The following is a 20,430-nucleotide window of genomic DNA, read 5'->3' on the forward strand; positions in this document are numbered from 1 at the left end:
CTGCCGTGCCAGCAAGATGGCGGCCGGGCCATGAGAGCACCCAGCTTCTGCGGCCTCAGGCAAGGCCCTGGTTTCTGTGGTGGCCTCCAGGCCACGAAAATAAGTGCCTCCCGTGGCTCCTGCCATGGGAGCAGTGGAACAGTCTGTTTAATGTGATGCTTGGTATTAAAATACTGCAATCTTTTTCCCTATAGTGTTTAATTTATTTGCTTCCTATTAATACAGTTTTTAAATTTTGGAAGATTATTTATATTTCAAGCTTCAATGGTCAAAAATAAATATTATTCAAATTCATTTCTTTCATTGACTGACATATGTGAAAAATATTGCTCTCCGGTACTGTTGTCTAATTCACTGGAAGGAGATTCTAGTAATTAAGTTTGGAAATGAGAGTATGAGAGCAGAGGTGCAGTGGGCTACAGTGCAGGGAAGAGTGTCTACCCTACTGAGAACTAATGAGCAGCACCCTGTCAGCTACAACTTCTTCCCCTACTACTATGCACCACACTTCTGTTGACTTCACAAAATGGGCTTTCCCGAAACAGACATTAGCAACAGTTGTTAGTAGTAGAGATCCTCAAACACTTCAATCCCCCAGCAAAGAAGATCCTATCTTAAATATCAGTAACACACTATCTCACATAATCTATTGAGGATATGGCCACTGATCCATTGAAATATTGGACACATAAGACCAAGTCTGGCCCTGGCCATGGTGGCCCAGCATTTCCTTTTCTATCCATTAAACAGCATACCTTGTGAACTGGTATTCTAAATGGCAGGGGATATTGTGAGTTCTCATTGTTAATGACTGGTGTCAGAGTATCTTCATCTTTCCTTTGCTGATTTTCTCTGAATTTCCATGTGAGCGGCAGGAGGACTACATGCACAGATATAGAGAACCAATGCACACTGTTTGTGCCCCCATTGCCTTGCTGTTCTGTTGTCAGCTGCCCTACCTGCTCCTCACACGCTACCTCTTTACTGGTTCAGTGCCTTGCTGTGAAGCTGCTGTGTTGTTTTTGTCTCTAGAAAGGAAAAGAAAAACATAAAAGAGAAGAAATATTTCTTCTCTTCCCCTGCCCCTTTCTGGATGGCTTTTCTTGACATATCATTCTGGAGCCTTTCTTCTGTACTATCCTTCTGTTGCTGATGCCAACCTACAGGTTTTATTCTAAATGAATAGCAAACCTGAATTTTAGAGTCCCAAATAGGATGCAGTATTATTTACCTCACTGACTCTAATTGGAAATTAATGAGCAAATGACATGAATAAACAAAGCAAATGTTTGAAATGAAATGAATCACTAAGCCTAACAAACTAAACCAAAATGTTTTCCATCTGCATTTCTAATACTTACCTAACATATGACTATTATGTTAGCACTAAGAATATATTATATAATAGGCCTTAATTTGTCAGAATAGACTGTTGACTTGAAGGTGAAATTTAAAAGCCAGATGTGCATCAAAACTGGGAGATAGGCATTCATCTAGAATATGCTTGTATCCACCTGATTTTATAAGCCACCCACATACACGCACAAGGACTGATGCTTGAGTATCTCGCATCAGAAAACAAGGGGTGGAATGTGGGCTGGGCATGGGCATTCTAGGGCATGGCCAAGAGATATGCGTGAATGCAGCTATGTGCCTGGGCATGCATCCAGGTCTATTTCAGTTCAACTTAACTTCTGCTATAGATGAGATATGTCGGAATACTATAATTTCTAGCCACATATGAAGTTCTTGAGAGGTCTGGGTTAACTGGGGGGAATTCTGGTTAAAGTGCCAGGGGGGTTCTTGAGGAACTAGCTATAGATTGGGTAAAGTGGTGTACGGACTAGTGAAAATGTTCATGGCCTGGGCACGGGCCTGTTATAAAATTCCCTCTCTTGCACATTTCAAAGCCGACATTGCCCTGTGGTGCACACACAGTCATAAAATTAGGACCACACATATATTCATGCATCTGGCCTATTTTATAACATGGACATGTACTTGCACACAATATAAAATTTCAGTGCATCTGGCTGAGCAACCACATACACATGTATATGGGTGGTCGCATGCCTGTTTAAAGTTACCATTTAATATAGTTTGTCAAACCCTTTCATATTTTAATATCTGTTTCTACTTTCTTCTCAATTTTATAAAATCATCTTCAGATCTATTAATTTACTGCATGCTATTTCTAAACCAAGATATTAAGATTTGTCAGATTTTGTTGAATCTGTGGAGAATTCATTACATAAACACAACATATTTTTCCACAGTGAAGCCAGGGAAAATCCACATTTTAACAAACTCGAATGAGGGTGAAATTTGTCTGGTTCAAGTTCAGCCTCAAACTGTTGACACATCTCTCAGCTTAACTCTAATGGATAAATTGGAATATAGTTGGCTAAGTGCTGCTATTTATAAAAAAAATTCTAATTTGACCTTTTAAGTAGCAGGAAAGGTGCTACTTAGCCAAATAAGTTGGAAATTAGCCAAATAAATGTGTACAACTCATATACCCATGAATTTGTACTTTCAGTTTTACAAGGATAAAAGTGTAGATTTTTATTATTTTAATTTGATGCTTTCACCTCCTCCAAGTCAGCCTTTACATGTGTAAATCAGGATATTTTATAACATGCACATGGCAATGTAAGAACTAGTTTTAGCATTTAGTCTACCAGTTTTCCTAGTCTATCTGTAACTCATGAAGACCCTGAAATTCTCCCATTACGCTCAGACCTTCTATGCAGTCATTTCTACATTTTAACAATCTTTTATGAACACTTATACCAGATATCGAACAAAAGTAAATATACGCAAGTAAAAGATATATGCATGTCTCTTTAGAAGGTTTTAAAATAGCAACATTTGCATAAATGTTGGCTCCAACCCAGAACACCCTTAGCATGCTACTTTCTTATACACACAAAGAGGGTCATTTTCAAAGCCTATCGCATGCGAAAAGGGACTTTTTGGACACGAAAAGTCCCTTTTCGCGTGCGATAGCTTGCTAGGGGTGGAGTCGGGGTGGAGTCAGGGCCAGAAGGGGAGGAATAAGGGGTGGTGCCTGGGCAGACTTTGCGGTGTCTTCGCTGGCAGCGATAAGGTAAGCCACGTTATTACCGCCAGTAGCGCGCCCAATAGCACCACCTTTCACGGTGGCCCTATTGGGTGCAAAAGCTGGCAGCGATAACATTGCGGTGGTGCAATCGCTGCCGGATTTTGAAGGCGTGCCCCCCCTCCCACCTCCCATTACCGCTGGATTTTCCATTCTCTGCGAGAATGGAAAATCCAGGCCAAAGTTACTTGCAGGCATTGGAGAACACAATGCAATCAAGCTATCACACTACTGAAAAAAGTGTAGTTAAAGTCATGCAATAGGGCTTTACAAAATGGTAAACCTAACTCCTCCTCTTTTTCAGATTTGCATCACACCATAGGATATGGTGCTATTGCATGCATTAAAGGTGTTTTCGCATGCGTTAACAGCGCTTTTCACATGCAATAAGCCCTTAACACATGCGAAAACACCTTATAGCATTTTGATAAATGACCCTATCTGTTTGCTTGCCGCCTGCCCAGGACTTCGGATCGGACTTCACACTGTTTGTTTGCTGCATCTCCAGGACCTCAGACCAGGACTTCTTCCCACCTGGCCATGCCTCCTTGGAACCTGCTGCCAGTACTTCGTCGGAACTCCCGTACAGGGGCCCACCTAAGTCCAGACAGTCCCGGCACCCAAAGACTCAACCCGCGGGAAACAGGATTGGTATTGGTGAAGCTCTAGCCGGTCCCTGTCTTCTATCAGCCTCGCCTCCTGTCGTTGGGAACCTGCGGCAGGTCTTCCTCACAGGTAGCGTCAATCCCAACCCAGGCCAGGAGTCCACATTTCTGTCGAGGTTACAACAGGTAGGAATAAGTTACACACAACTTACCTACATATTCAATTGCTGGTCCCATGTTGTGAAATGCTCTTCCTTTTTCAATACATCTAGAGGAAAGTATTTAATTTTTAGAAAGAAGATGAAAACTTATTTTTCTCAGGCATTTGATAGGACTTGAATTGCACATTGAAGATTTGCTGGTACAGATAAATTATGTTTTAGCTACTCTTTTAGGTTTTATGATCCTTTGTTGAATTTTATTAAATTTTTAATGTGTGATTGTTTTGATTTTTTAATTTTAACTTATTTTGTAATTGCTTATCTTCATGTATTATATTTTATGTTTTTATTTATATGGTCTGCTGAGGATAACTGATATTGAGATCAGTGGACTATAAATATTTTAAAATATATACACTATCTGAAATCAGGTGTAATTCCTTGGAGGCTCCTATACACTGCCTCCTTCCCAGTTTAACCTCAGCACTCCCTTCCACCCTCCTCAGCTAAATGCCAGCACTCCCTTCTCTCTACCCAACCTGACCCCAACACATCCTGACCTCCTTCTCATTCTAATCCATGTACTCTCTTCCCCCTTCGCAGCCCAACCCAGCACATTCCATCCGCTTTATCCCCTCCTGGGCCCAACCCCAACACAGTACAACCACCCTTCCCAGCCTAACCCAGCATATTCTGATCCCATTCTCCTCACTTTTGCCAATGATATTCTCCCAACTTGATTCCAGTACTCTCAGCCCTCTCATTTCCACTCAATCCAAGCATTTTTCTCATTCTCCTCCTCCTACCTGTCTTTCTGGTTTCCTCCAGGCTGACTGCCCCATGGCTTACTATTGCAAACTACCAGCCTGCCCACTTCATGGCCTCTTTCTACTCCAGCAACATCTGGTGTGAATCAGGTGTAAGAAGTCCTTTACAGGTTATGGATCTACCACACTTACCACTTCACCATCCACTGATCATACCTGTGCTCTTATCTTCTCAACTTTGTGCATAATTTGCAAGTGGATATTTTGAGCATATGTGTATATAATGATCTGGCTGGTGTTGTGTGTATTGCATGCTGATGTGCATATGCACATCCCACCAGTGCCCAAAAGACAGATACCATCTGGTGAGCCTAAGTGCATTATATTATAAATATATACTATATATAGGTTCTTTGAGATACACAGAATATCTCAATCAATTTTTTCAAACATAGGATATAGTTATTTTTATACTCTGAATTTGAAGAACAATTCTTGACCATAAATCCTTCTAAGTCCCAAAGTTCAGTAAACTGAATCCACTATGAATTTTCAAAATTCCTAAGACTTTAAAGGGTGAAAGGGCTATTCTATGAATAGAAAAGAAGCTTTCTGGCATTTAGATTGAGAATAGGTCATTCTAATGCCTGAAATTTATGCAGCTTTAATAGCAAAGCTGGAACACAACACACTGCTCTGTTCGCTTTCTAAGACTATCTTTATGATAACAGGCAACATTGCAAATATATTAGACATTCCATTTCTAATTACTCTTACTGAAGTCATTAATAGAGGATGAAGAACTCTTGTTTTGTCATGTTATATCTCCATGATACCCAAAGTGAACAAATTAGGGTACATTCAAAGTAGCTGATCTGAATGTACCAAGAATTTTAAATTTAAATTGTGTTATCCTAAAACTAGACATGCCTGAAATAATCAAGATTAAGCAAGCATACAGTATATATTATCTGAAAGCACTTAGAAAAGAAAATGTTTATAATATTGAGGTTTATTTATCCATTTTGAGGTCTTAAAGAAAGCTATGATGAATAATTATTTGGGCAGATTGGTGAAGTAAAATATTATTCAGATCTGGAACAGAAGCTATCAGGTATGGATATGCAGACAAAAAAAATGTTTTGGTTCATTCATTTGTTTCATTAGGACCCATATTCATTTCATAAGTTTTAATATGAAAACAAATTGTTCATTTATTAATTTCATTTGTTTCATTCATTTTCCATTAAAACATATGGGGGAATTATTAGAGTGTATAATAGGCTCTAGAATAGTGAATTTTATATCAATTGTAATGAAACTTAAGAGAAGAAATCATCAAAAGGAGGAAAGAGCCACATGATACTTTAGAAAATGGCAAGGTGGCATCAGAAAAGTGGCATAGCATAGTCTAAGGCTCTGCAAAGGGCTATGAGGCTCATAGGATTGGCAAAAGTAATCTAATACAATGTAAGTGAAGGAAAGAAGCAGTAAGAGGAAGAAGAATACCTCAAGGTTTAAAAAGAGGATGGACACCCAACAATAATGTTGATGGCATCACAAGAGACGAAGTGACACCAAAAGTGGCATCAGGATTCTAAGGCAACATGAAGGGGGAATGAAACAGAAAATGTGGCAGAAAAAATCCTAAGATACATCATTAAGGCAAAATGACATTGGAGATACTAGTCATTCCACAGACAACTATAGAGAGGGCAGATGACTTTACCTGTCAAAGTATGGTTGCACTTGGCTGATCCACCAGCCCAGTAGGATATGTTTGTGTCACGGAGTCAGGTAACCAAATGTGCAGTTCAAAGGAACTGCTAATGGGCCATGAAATCAGTTATGGTTCAAGAAGCAGTGCCACAAGTGTCCAAAAGAATGGGTAGCCATGGCAAGAGCAAGAAATGGCAAGAAGTTGAATGCCATAGATGAAGAATGATCTTAAAATCCTGAGGAGTGTTTCAGTAAGTTTGTAATGCGATCTGTGGCTAGGGCCTCAGTGGTAATGGTTTGAACATGGCATGCCATAGCTGAAAGTGACAATCCTCACTGGTTAGGGTTAGAAAATGTCATGCCATAGGTGTGACAGGCCTCATTGGTAATGTTTGGAACATGGCATATCGTAGCTGTAAGTGACAGGCTTCAGTGTTAATGGTTGGAAGATGGCATGCCATATCTGTAAGTGGCATGCCGCAGCTGCTGTAAGTGATGGCCTCATTTGTAATGTTTGTAATGTGGCATGCCATAGCTGTGACAGGCCTTAGTGGTTAAGGGTGGAGGAAACCAGGAAGATAAAGGATAAGTTATTCTTAAGTGTTGGTTTTTAGTAGAAGATTCAGAGGACCTCAGTGGAGTCATGCCCCTGTGGTATGACAGGCCTCATTGGTAATGTTTGGAATATGGCATGCTGTAGCTGTAAGTGACAGGCCTCAGTGTTAGTGGTTGAAAGAAGGCATGCCATAACTTAAAATGACAGGACCCATTGCTAATGTTTGGAACATGGCATGCCATATCTATAAGTGACAGGCCTTAGTGTTAATAGTTGAACATGGCATATCTTAGATGCTGAAAGTATCAGGCCTCATTGGTAATGGTTGGAACATGGCATAAGTTAGATGCTGTGAGTGACAGGACTCATTGGTAATTAGGGATGTGAATCGTGTCCTCGATCGTCTTAACGATCGATTTCGGCTGGGAGGGGGAGGGAATCGTATTGTTGCCGTTTGGGGGGGTAAAATATCGTGAAAAATCGTTAAAAATCGTTAAAAATCGAAAAATCGAAAAATCGAAAAACCGGCACATTAAAACCCCCTAAAACCCACCCCCGACCCTTTAAATTAAATCCCCCACCCTCCCGAACCCCCCCCCAAATAACTTAAATAACCTGCGGGTCCAGCGGCGGTCCGGAACGGCAGCGGTCCGGAACGGGCTCCTGCTCTGAATCTTGTCGTCTTCAGCCGGCGCCATTTTCCAAAATGGCGCCGAAAAATGGCGGCGGCCATAGACGAAAAAGATTGGACGGCAGGAGGTCCTTCCGGACCCCCGCTGGACTTTTGGCAAGTCTCGTGGGGGTCAGGAGGCCCCCCACAAGCTGGCCAAAAGTTCCTGGAGGTCCAGCGGGGGTCAGGGAGCGATTTCCCGCCGCGAATCGTTTTCGTACGGAAAATGGCGCCGGCAGGAGATCGACTGCAGGAGGTCGTTCAGCGAGGCGCCGGAACCCTCGCTGAACGACCTCCTGCAGTCGATCTCCTGCCGGCGCCATTTTCCGTACGAAAACGATTCGCGGCGGGAAATCGCTCCCTGACCCCCGCTGGACCTCCAGGAACTTTTGGCCAGCTTGTGGGGGGCCTCCTGACCCCCACGAGACTTGCCAAAAGTCCAGCGGGGGTCCGGAAGGACCTCCTGCCGTCCAATCTTTTTCGTCTATGGCCGCCGCCATTTTTCGGCGCCATTTTGGAAAATGGCGCCGGCTGAAGATGACAAGATTCAGAGCAGGAGCCCGTTCCGGACCGCTGCCGTTCCGGACCGCCGCTGGACCCGCAGGTTATTTAAGTTATTTGGGGGGGGGGGTTCGGGAGGGGGGGGGATTTAATTTAAAGGGTCGGGGGTGGGTTTTAGGGGGTTTTAGTGTGCCGGCTCACGATTCTAACGATTTATAACGATAAATCGTTAGAATCTGTATTGTATTGTGTTCCATAACGGTTTAAGACGATATTAAAATTATCGGACGATAATTTTAATCGTCCTAAAACGATTCACATCCCTATTGGTAATGGTTGGAACATATCATGCTGTATCTGTAAATGACAGGCCTCAGTGTTAATGGTTGGAACATGGAATGCCGTAGCTGTGAGTGACAGGTCTATTTGGTAATTGTTAGAATACGGCATGCAGTTGCTGTGAGAGGCCTCATTGGTAATGGTTGGAACATGGCATGCCATTGTTGTAAGTAACATACCTCATTGGTTATCATTGGGAAATAGCATGTTGCAGCTGCTGTAAGTGACAGGCATCATTGGTAATGGTTAGACACTGCAATCTGTAGCTGTAAGTGAGAGGCCTGATTGGTAATGTCTGGAACATGGCATGCCATATCTGTTAGTGACAGGCATCAGTGTTAATGGCTGGAACATAGCATGCCACAGCTGAAAATGATAGGCCTCATTGGTAATGTTTGGAATGTGGCATGCCGTAGCTGTAAGTGGCAGGCTTTAATGGTTAGGGTTAGAGGAAGCCAAGAAGATAAAGGATAAGTTATTCTTAAGTGTTGGTTTTTAGTAGAAGAGTCAGAGGATCTCGGTGGAGTCATGCCCCTGTGGTATTTGTCAAACACTACACTGAAGCCTAATTCCTCTGATCTCCCCTGACTGCATTGCCTCAACAACTGTTTGGGGTAAAGCAGGATGGGGAAGTTAGAAATTAAGCCTCAGTGGTGGTTTTTTACAAACACCACCACTAAGTCCTGATTCCACTGATGTCCCCTGCCTGCTTTGCCTCACCCAATCTTTGGTAGGCATGTGAGGTCAATGAGATCATACCTCAGTGGTGGTGTTTTATAAACACCAACACTCAGTCTTGTTTCCACTATCTTCCCCTGCCTGCTTCTCTTCAAGAACTGTTTGTGGTGAAGCAGGCAAGGGAAGTCAGTGGAGTCATGCCTCAGTAGTGGCATCTGGGGAAAGGAGGCATAGAGGCTCAACAGAGATTGCATTTGTTAGAGGCAGAGGATCTCAGCAGAGTCATGCATCTGAGGTAGCATTTGTTTAAAAGGAGGCAGAGGAACTCAGCAGGGTCACACCTGCATAGTTGCATTTGGGGGAAAGAAGGCAGAGGAGCTCAGCGTTTTCATACCTCGTGGGTAGATTTTTGGGAAAATGAGGCGAAGGAGCTCAGTGGAGCCATGTCTATGAAGAGGATGTTGGGGGAAAGGATGCAGAGGAACCCAGTGGAGACATGCCTTCCCAGTTACATTTGGGGAAAAGGAGGAAGAGGATCTTAGTGGAGTCATGCCTTAGAGGTAGATTTTGGGGAATATGAAGCAGAGGAGCTCCGTGAAGTTATGCCTTGGCAGTGGATGTTAGGGAAAAGGAGGCAGAGGAACCTCGTGGAGTCATGCCTTGGAGGTGGATGTTGGAGAAAAGGAGGCAGAGGAACCTAGCGGATTCATGCCTCAGAGGTGGATGTCGGGGAAAGTAAGAGTTATGCCTCGCAGGTAGCTTGAGCATACAGAGGAGCCAGGTGGAGTCATGATCCTGCAGTTGTGCTTGGAAGAAGGCAGGCATACTAAGGATGGTGTTAGGTGTATGGCAGTTTAAGGCTGCTGCTGGATGTGACCCCTGTGTTGTTGGTGTAGGGGTACTTTAGTGTAAGGCTGATGCAAGATATGCCTCAAGATCCCTGTGTTGTTCATTTTGGTGTATGGAAGCAAAAGGCTTCTACTGGATGTTCTGTCAGACTCCAATAATATCAGGTCCCAGTGTTTTTCTTGGGAATGTATCAGGAGGAAGTAAGCTAATTCAGACCCCAGTTTCTGGATGGGCACAAGTCAGGAAGCAGCAGAGGGTGACAGGCCGCAGTTTGTTGGATGGGGGCACGTCTTCAGGCAAGCCAAAAGAGTCAGTACATGTTGGCCCCAGTGATATTGGTAAGGGCAAGGCAGGCAGATTTTGTCAGTGTATGTTGGCCCCTGTGATGATGTTGTGGACACAGCAAAACTCAGCATTGTTGTGTTGTGGCCCTGGATTGGCTTTTTGGTCCATGGATGAGGCAGCAGTGTAGTTGTTGCTGTGTGGCCCAACTGGCAGTGTTGGGACATAGCAGTTCACAGCATTGAATCTCTTCCAGCCCTTGATCTTGCATCTCAGTACTGGACAGGAGAAGCAGTGTGGTGGCTGAAGTGTGGCCCAGCTGGCAGTGTTGGGGACACAGCAGGACTCAGCATTGCAAACCTTTCCAGTCTTTGATCTGGCATCTCATGCCTGGACAGCGGCATCAATGTGATGGTTGTAGTATGGCCCAAATGGCGATGTTGGGGACACAGTGAGACTCAGCATTGTTGTGTTGTGGTCCTTGATTAGTTTTTTGGACTGTGGAGGAAGCAGCAGTGTGAATGTTGAATTGTGACCCCACTGGCAGTGTTGGGGGCACAGCAGGACACAGCATTGCATCTCTTCCAGCCCTCAACCTTGCATTTCAGGCCTGGACAGGAGCAGCAGTGTGGTTGTTCTAATGTGGCCCAACTGGCGGTGTTGGGGACATAGCAGAACTCAGCATTGCTGTGTTGTGGCCCTTGGATTGAATTTTCAGACCTTGGAAGCAGCAACAATATAGTTAAAGTGTGGCCCCAATGGCAGGGTTGGAGACACAGCAGGACCCAGCACTGCATCTCTTCCAGCCCTCAATTTTGCATCTCAAGCCTGGACAGGAGTAAGTGTGGGGGGTTGTAGTGTGGTCCAACTAACAGTGTTGAGGATACAGCATTGTTGTGTTATGGCCCTTGGATTGGATTTTTGCACCATGGAGGCATCAGAAGTGTTGCTGTTGAATTGTGGCCCCACTGTCGTTGTTGGGGACACAGCAGGACTCAGCAATGCATTTCTTCCAGCCCTTGATCTTTCATCTCAGGCCTGGAAAGGAGCAGCAGTATGGGGGTTGTAGTGTGGCCCAACTGGCGGTGTTGGGAACACAGTAGAACTCAGCATTGCAAACCTTTCCAGCCCACAATCTGGCATCTTGGGCCTAGACAGCAGCATCATCAATATAGTTGGTAAAGTGAGGTCCATTTGATGGTGTTGCGGACAGAGCAGGCAGATGAAGTTAGTCAATCACAGTCTCTGGATGTTGCTGGATGCTGGATGTAGGTCCCTTTGTTGTTATTGAGACTTGGCATGCATAAAGGGAGAATGGCCAGCAGCTGCAGGACCTTCACGTTCCATATATTCATCTTGCCTTTTGCATGGCAAATCTGGATAGCCAAGCAAAGGCAGATTAATTTTAAGGAACACAAGCTTCTCCATCAAGTGTGGTGACAGCCTGGTGCGATGAGGGCTGATAATGTCTCCTGTCATGGAAAACACTCTTTCACTGGGGTCACTTGTTGGTAGCTCTGAGCCACTCTTGCTAGGTCTGGCCGGATGCTAGACATGTAAGACCAATATGCCTGCTCATCTGTCTCCATGTCCTCAATAGTCTCAGTGAGATAGTGTGTCACTAAGATTTGAGCTGCTGTCTCCTTTGGTGGTATTGGACATTAATCTTTCTTCCCAGCTGCTTTACTGATTGCCTGGGACAGAAGTGAGGATTGTTTCCATATGGAGGGTGTGCTAGTTGGTGATGGCAGGGTGCTGCTCTGATTTGCACTACTATCTGACCTGGCTACTGATGGTGTTTCCTCCTGTGCTACATCCCTCCTCTGCCTCAACCTCTTGCACTCTAGATGACAGTCCTCCTCTATCAGCATACTCTTCATATGTGTCAGATTGTTCACCTCCAGTGCAAGTCTCCCTTTCGCATGTGGATCATTTAATGTACAGAGCATGTATGTGGGGTTTCTGCTCAGAGGTTCTAGTGTTTCTGTCCCCTGCTTTTCTAAGGATGCCAAACAGTGCAGCACCTCACCTTTCATTACCTCTTCCTGTTAAAAGCCCTCCAACATTTCTAATAGGATGTTTACTATAGGGATGACATCTCCCAAGAGAGGCACAGGTAGCACTCAGCCCCTCTGTGGCATCCTTAAAGGGCTTCAGGATTTTCACAAGCTGTCTCCTGACTGACCAGTCTTGATGCCCTAGTGGAGACTGCACACCTATCTCCATTTCCTGAGACAAATCATGCAGAGGTTTGTACTGCTCCACTAGCCTCTGAAGATTCATGTATGTTGAATTAGTGTGGGTACCCACATCTATGATGAGACACTTATGAAGCATTTCTTTTTTTTTTTTCACGGAGAAGGTCACTCACCTTCACGCTTTGGTGGCAGTGTCCAGCTATTTCTCAACACTTCTCTAGTAAACTGTAGAGGTATACATGTTCTGGAGTGATACGAACAGAAGGAGCGGGAGTGATTGACACTGTTATTGGCGCCACAAGTGTTACTTAACTTTTCAATTCCGGCTACCAAATTTTAAAGCTGATCAGATAAGGTTCAGATTTTAAAGTGATCGGATAAGGTTCCATTACAGAAAAGGAATATTCACTGGTTATCCGATTGACACATATGTTGTTTCTACTTTTGAACAAGAACACCAACAGACAATTAATATATTGTGCATACAGCCCCTGAAGCAGCCCCCTGTAAGCAGGCGAAACTTGTCCAGAGTTGGGCAATTATTGGGCAACTTGTCTTCGCTACAATAAAGAATTTTTAAGGTCTTTTGGATCTATCCTCTTTTTGTTACCCTCACAGATTTCATAGATCATCTTCCTTGTTGCTTTCTAGATCCATCCCTATTTTGAGTCACAGAATGCATTAGTTGCCCCTTGTTTAGGCATGAACATTATTATTCTTTATTGGACATGCAAAGTCAGTCTGGTAACACACAATGCATACATATGTGTTAAAACTATCTATTAAAATGAATTAAGGACTGGTATTAACGTTAATGTTATCTAGTGCAAAACTGCATATTTATGCAAGATTGAAAAGTCCCAAAACACAGGACAATGATAAGAATTTGAAAAAAATAGAAGAATCATTTAATCAAAAAATTTTAAAACTTTTTTCAGAAGCCCAAATCACTTAAAACACATAAATCAGCAAAAAATGAAAAGATGAAAAAAGGTGCATTCATAATAATTGTAAGATGTTCCAAGTACACAAACCAGAAGCTTTGCTAATCTATAGATTGTAATCATCATATACCCAAAAATCTAATTTTCTATTATGTCCTTAAAATTGAGATTTATCCAGAAATACAGCAACTTGTTTCAGAAGACATAGGGGCGGATTTTCAGAGCCCTGCTCGCGTAAATCCGCCCAAAACCGGGCGGATTTACGCGAGCAGGGCCCTGCGCGCCGGGAAGCCTATTTTACATAGGCCTCCCGGCGCGCGCAGAGCCCCGGGACTCGCGTAAGTCCCGGGGTTCTCGGAGGGGGGCGTGTCGGGGGGCGGGCCCGGTCGTCGCGGCGTTCCGGGGGCGTGTCGGCAGCGTTTTGGGGGCGGGTACGGGGGCGTGGCTACGGCCCGGGGGGCGTGGCCGCGCCCTCCGTACCCGCCCCCAGGTCGCGGCCCGGCGCGCAGCAGGCCCGCTGGCGCGCGGGGATTTACGTCTCCCTCCGGGAGGCGTAAATCCCCCGACAAAGGTAAGGGGGGGGTGTAGAGGGGGCCGGGGGGGGGGGTTAGGTAGGGGAAGGGAGGGTAAGGTGAGGGGAGGGCAAAGGAAAGTTCCCTCCGAGGCCGCTCCGATTTCGGAGCGGCCTTGGAGGGAACGGGGGGAGGCAGCGCGGCTCGGCGCGCGCAGGCTATACAAAATCGATAGCCTTGCGCGCGCCGATCCAGGATTTTAGTGGATACGCGCGGCTCCGCGCGTATCTACTAAAATCCAGCGTACTTTTGCTTGAGTCTGATGCGCAAGCAAAAGTAGGCTGATCGCGCTTCTTTTAAAATCTACCCCATAGGGGCGGATTTTCAGAGCCCTGCTCGCGTAAATCCGCCCAAAACCGGGCGGATTTACGCGAGCAGGGCCCTGCGCGCCGGGAAGCCTATTTTACATAGGCCTCCCGGCGCGCGCAGAGCCCCGGGACTCGCGTACGTCCCGGGGTTCTCGGAGGGGGGCGTGTCAGGGGGCGGGGCCGGAGCGCGCGGCGTTGCGGGGGCGTGTCGGCAGCGTTTTGGGGGCGGGTACGGGGCGTGGCCGCGCCCTCCGTACCCGCCCCCAGGTCGCGGCCCGGCGCGCAGCAGGCCCGCTGGCGCGCGGGGATTTACGTCTCCCTCCGGGAGGCGTAAATCCCCCGACAAAGGTAAGGGGGGGGGGTGTAGACAGGGCCGGGTGGGTGGGTTAGGTAGGGGAAGGGAGGGTAAGGTGAGGGGAGGGCAAAGGAAAGTTCCCTCCGAGGCCGCTCCGATTTCGGAGCGGCCTTGGAGGGAACGGGGGGAGGCAGCGCGGCTCGGCGCGCGCAGGCTATACAAAATCGATAGCCTTGCGCGCGCCGATCCAGGATTTTAGTGGATATGCGCGGCTCCGCGCGTATCTACTAAAATCCAGCGTACTTTTGCTTGAGTCTGATGCGCAAGCAAAAGTAGGCTGATCGCGCTTCTTTTAAAATCTACCCCATAGTGAATATCAAACATTCATTATTTCTCTATAAATAAATAAATATATGAAAAATACATTTTCAATGATATAGTTTCTAAAATATTCTATTAAAATCACTTATTTCACAAAAGAATTTAAAGATATATTAAAAAGAGGCTAACACATAGAGGGTAGATACTCACAGCAACATGGTATAACATACTCACAATGGCTTTTCAATATGAACAGCACTCCAACTTAACAGTTGCATCTTCAAGTGAGTTATGCATATAAATGTTACATACTATTGTAGGAATTTTCAAATGCCATTTACTCGCTTAAAGTGAACTTATGTGCAAAGCACCTATGGACAATACAATGGTATATATTGTAACAATTTTCAAAAGCCCACTTACATGTGTAAAGTGAATTTGCATGTGTAAAACCCAGTTTTAAGTGTGCAAATCCTTTTGAACTTTACCTCATTTATTATCAGTATTTAAAGAGAACAGATAATTCAAAAATACCCAGTCAAAAAGTATTCTGCATATTGTTTGTTAAAATAAACTGTTACAAAACAAGTATTCTGCATTTCCAACAGAGATGCAGTAACCAATGGCAAAGATTAAGCTGCAGCCAATAAGATTTCTTGGAATGTTGCAGCCAATCAACCTTAACAATATCAAAATAGTTGCAAAATCAAATTGCTAATCAAAATACCAGATGTAGTACCAAATATGGTCTTCAATGAGAGCAAATCCTTTTTGAGGTCCTAACATTATGTCTTCTGATTAGGAAATGCAATTTAGCTACTAATTTATCTTAATTCCCTTAGTATCTGGCTAAAATATTTGAAGGTAGAATACTCTATTCCAGCAACTAGATCCATGGTGCATTGAAAAGCCCCAGAGGCTAAGAAATGTAGGAAACTCAAATGCTTGACAACACTAAATATGGCATAAAACTTTACTGTCAGAGGACCTGTCTCCTCTTTAATCCCTTCAAATAAGAAAATAATGTCCATTGAGCTCACTTGTATCTTATTTATTTAAGATATTTTAAATATTTATAGCCAGCATTAATCCCATGGTTCAAGGCAGGGTTCAAATTAAAGAAATATACAATTTTAATCAAAGACAATTACATAAAACAGATATAAACATATTTTGAAATCTCCCATCAGCTAAGATATTTAAAAATCATATCTGCAACCTGGAACAAATAATTATCCCTCAGAAAGGCCCAGCATGGTGCTATGGGACCTTGTGTATTATTATTTTTAAATTCCTGTGTGTTTTTAAGAGAGGAACACAGGACTCTACCTACCAGACTTTCTGGGTGTGGTGTAATCAGTTGCACAGCAAGGGATATCCAACCAAGCACTTCTAAATTCTAATTACACATAGAATTCTAGCACTTGTGGTATGGGTCCAGCGGGGGTCCGGGAGCGATTTCCTGCTGCGAATCGTTTTCCGTACGGAAAATGGCGCCGGCCATTCAGCGGGGGTTCCGGACCCCGGCTGAACGACCTCCTGCAGTCGATCTCCTGCCGGCGCCATTTTCCGTACGGAAAACGATTCGCGGCAGGAGATCACTCCCGGACCCCTGCTGGACCCTCCTGACCCCCACAAGACTTGCCAAAAGTCCAGCGGGGGTCCGGAACGACCTCCTGCAGTCAAATCGTGTTGGCCTATGGCCGCCGCCATTTTGCGCCGCCATTTTGCAAAATGGCGGCGCAGAATGGCGCCGGCTGAAGACAACACGATTCAATTGCAGGAGGTCGTTCCGGACTGCCACTGGACCCCCAGGTAATTTAAGGCATTTGGGGGGGTTCGGGAGGGTGGGGGATTTAATTTAAAGGGTCGGGGGTGGGTTTTAGGGGGTTTTAGTGTGCCGGTTCACGATTTTCACGATTTTCACGATACTCTAAACACCCAAACGGCGACGATACGATTCCCTTCCCCTCCCAGCCGAAATCGATCGTTAAGACGATCGAGGACACGATTCACATCTCTAATAAGGAGCTAATGTTCCTGAAGGAAATATTGTTTAAATTTCAAATAACTTCCCTTTTCATGCAGCATCCAGAATATCTATCCCAACTCTCACAGAGGATTTAGAAACCCAGGTACAAATGGATTATAGTGGGCTCTAGTAGAACAAGACCTATGACTCTGAGACATCGTTTCCCCAACTTTGAAGCATCCTGTGTATCCACTCCCACAGAGAAGTCAGACATCCAGGATTCAGAAACCCAGGAATAATTGGATAATGGTGGGCTCTGTCAGAATAAGGCCTGTGACGCAGAGATACCTATTCACCCAGCTGTTACCCTTACATAATGCATTTTCTGCATTGGAAAATGAAGAAACCCCAGCAACAAAATATGATGTGATGTCTAAAAGGGAAGTAGTCATCCAATGCACCCAGAAAACCCTTCAACATGATCAAATGGCATAAAAGAAAGCTGCTTCTGCTGGGAGACTCAGTCATGAAAGAACCAATATGGAATTCATTTTGAGAGGGATACAACAGGATTCTCAGCTAATAGAAATTCAAATCAATTATAGAAGAAAGTAAGAACTCTGATATCAATGTTATCATCCATCTGGGCACCAATGACCTCACTAGAAATGGTTTCCACAAAGTACAGGAAGATTTCCAAAATCTAGGGAAGAAGGTTAGAGACATGGCAAATACTATTGCCTTTTCAAAAATATTACCTGTCCATGGAAAGGGAAAGGAAGATTATGCCATATAGATATTTTCAACGCCTTACTCAAAACCTGTATAAGGAAAGTGGTTTTGGATACATTGGAGGCTGAGGCCATGTATGGAGCAATAAAAGATTATTTTTATTTATTTATTTATTTGTAGGCTTTTATATACCGATGAATGTTGGGAACATCTCATCGGTTTACATAAAACATAACAGTAGCTAAACAAGCTGGTAAAGATGACCTACATTTGTCTATGGCAGAAAAGAGGCAGAAAAGAGGATGCTAAGTGAAAAATTTGGATCATACATTATCAGGCATTTAAGCTAAGGTGTGGAGGTAGCAGGAGGTGGCCAGTGAATTTGGTATGTCACTCCTCAGCAAAACAAGAAGAGGGAAGAGAAAGTAACAAAATCAAACAGTTCAAAAAATCAGAAAAGGTGACTAGGTAGAACAGTTGTAAAACTATGATTAAAAAAGCTCGTGGTCTAGGCAACAAAATACCAGACTTGCAGGCCCTAATGGTGGAGGTGGATTTTGATATTGTTGCTGTTATAAAGACATGTTTTACTGATTCTCATTCTTGGGATATGGCCATCCCAGGCTATAACTTGTTAAGAAAGGACAGAGGGGACAGAAAACGGGAAGGATTAGCTCTTCATGTGAAAAACAATAACCAAGAAACTGAATTGCAAGGGTTGTGAGGTCAAGAAGAACCATTATGGACCATCCTAAAAAAAGAGGATGGTGCTTCCATTTTTATCGGTGTGATCTACAGGCCACCGACTCAATTAGAAGAACTGGATAGACAACTCATCGAAGATATCATAAAAATGGGAAAGAAAGGAGAAAATTTACTCACTCAAGATTTTAATCTGTTGGACATGGATTGGAATATCCCTTCTCTGGAATCTACAAGAAGTAGAAATATAGTGGATGCCCTTCAATGGGGCTCTGCTCAAACAAATGGTAATGGAAATCACAAAGGAGAGTATGATATTTGATCTAGTGCTCACTAATGGTGATAATGTATTTAATGTTCATGTGGGGGCTCACCTGAGCACCAGTGATCATCAGACAGTATGGTTCTATATTACAAATAGGATAGATAGATTCCAACATGCTTATCCCAAGAATAAGCAGTGGATTTCTGCAACTCTGCTTTTATAATGATTAATGGATTTTTTTTTTCAAACCTTGTTTAAATTCAGCTACACTAATAGCTTTTACCATATCCTCTGGCAATGAATTCCAGAGCTTTAATTAATCATTAAGTAAAAAAAAAATATGTTCTCTATTAGTAATACATTTAAAACTAATAAGAGAAAATATTTTTTTATTCAATGCAGAGTTTAGCTCTGGAATTCATTGCTAGAGGATGTGATCAAAGCAATTAGTGTAGCTGTGTTTAAAAAAGGTTTGGACAAATTCCTGGGGGAAAAGTCCATTAACCATGATTAAGGTAGAGTTGCAGAAATCCACTACTAATTCTTGGGTTAAGCAGCTTGGAATCTATCTACCCCTTGGAATCCTGCCAAGTACTTGTGACCTGGATTGGTCACTGTTAGAAACAGGATACTGGGCTTCATGGACCTTTGGTCTGAATCAGTATGGCAAATCTTATGTTCTTATGATACAGAGAAGTCACACGAAGACTCAGATTTTGAATTTCACAAATAGGGGCTTTGTCAAAATGGGGACATACCTGGAGGAAGAACTGGAAGACTGTGAGAAAATGGGTATTGTGGAACAATGCTGGGCCAAATTAAAATGAGTTATTACAAAGCAACAAATCTATATGCTATAAAAATAAACAAGAGTAAGAAGAAAAAGAAACCAATATGGTTCTCTAAGGAGGTGGATGAAAAAATAAGGGTAAAAAGGACAGCATTCAAGAAGTATAAAGCATCCCCCCAAAAAGTTAACACAGGGAAGAACATATATTAAAACTGAGAGAGAAGAAGGAAGAGATAAGAAAAGTAAAAGGTCAAGCAGTATAGCAGCAATGAAGACACATCAGGCAGGTTTCATGGCAGGCAGGAAAAGGAAAAGGGCCGGGCACTCCCGTGGGTCCCCTATTTATTGTACATACATTCAAAAGCATACTATGTGTCATCACATCATTGGCTCCTCTCCACATAGCAACAGACGTATCACTACACTATTGGCTTGGCTCATGGGGTGTGTACGGATAATTTCATTGGCTGCTGAATTCTATACCTCCTATCTTTGTCCTGCCCCTGACTAGGGACAACCAGCCCTTCTTTCAGGCAATCAGGGTTAATTATAAGCCAGAGAAATACATGACAGTCAGGTATCCTCTCCTAGGCAGAGAGGTTTAAGCACAAGTAATGCTTTATTTAATGCAAAGGTCAGGGAGAAGGGAAGTTAGTGTTAAACCCTGACATGGCCTGCTGGCAAGCTCATAATTCCCACATCTCACCCTTTCTGTTTTTATTTAAGCAGCATAAGAATATCTCTGAATCCATGCTTTAGATCCCTACTGAAGTCTGTAATGCCTTGCATATGGGCTGGAGATAGGGGAAGGGGGATATGGAGAGAAAAAGCTGAGTCGGCGTGGTGTGCCAGCCGCCGCAGAGCTCCTGAATCTCCACATCACCCAGAACTGGAGCAGCGTGGTGTGCCAACCGCTGCAGGGCTCAGGATTCCCTATTAAGCATCATACAAGACATCTTTGTATCTGGGCTGAGAGCAAGGTTTCAGTATGGATATGAGGTTGGGTATGCACTGAATACAGCAGCACAGGCAAATAATTAAGACAATTATGGTCATTATAATAGAAATCACCCTTTTGAGACC

This window comes from Rhinatrema bivittatum, chromosome 2 (assembly GCF_901001135.1).
Source record: "Rhinatrema bivittatum chromosome 2, aRhiBiv1.1, whole genome shotgun sequence".
NCBI lineage: Eukaryota > Metazoa > Chordata > Amphibia > Gymnophiona > Rhinatrematidae > Rhinatrema > Rhinatrema bivittatum.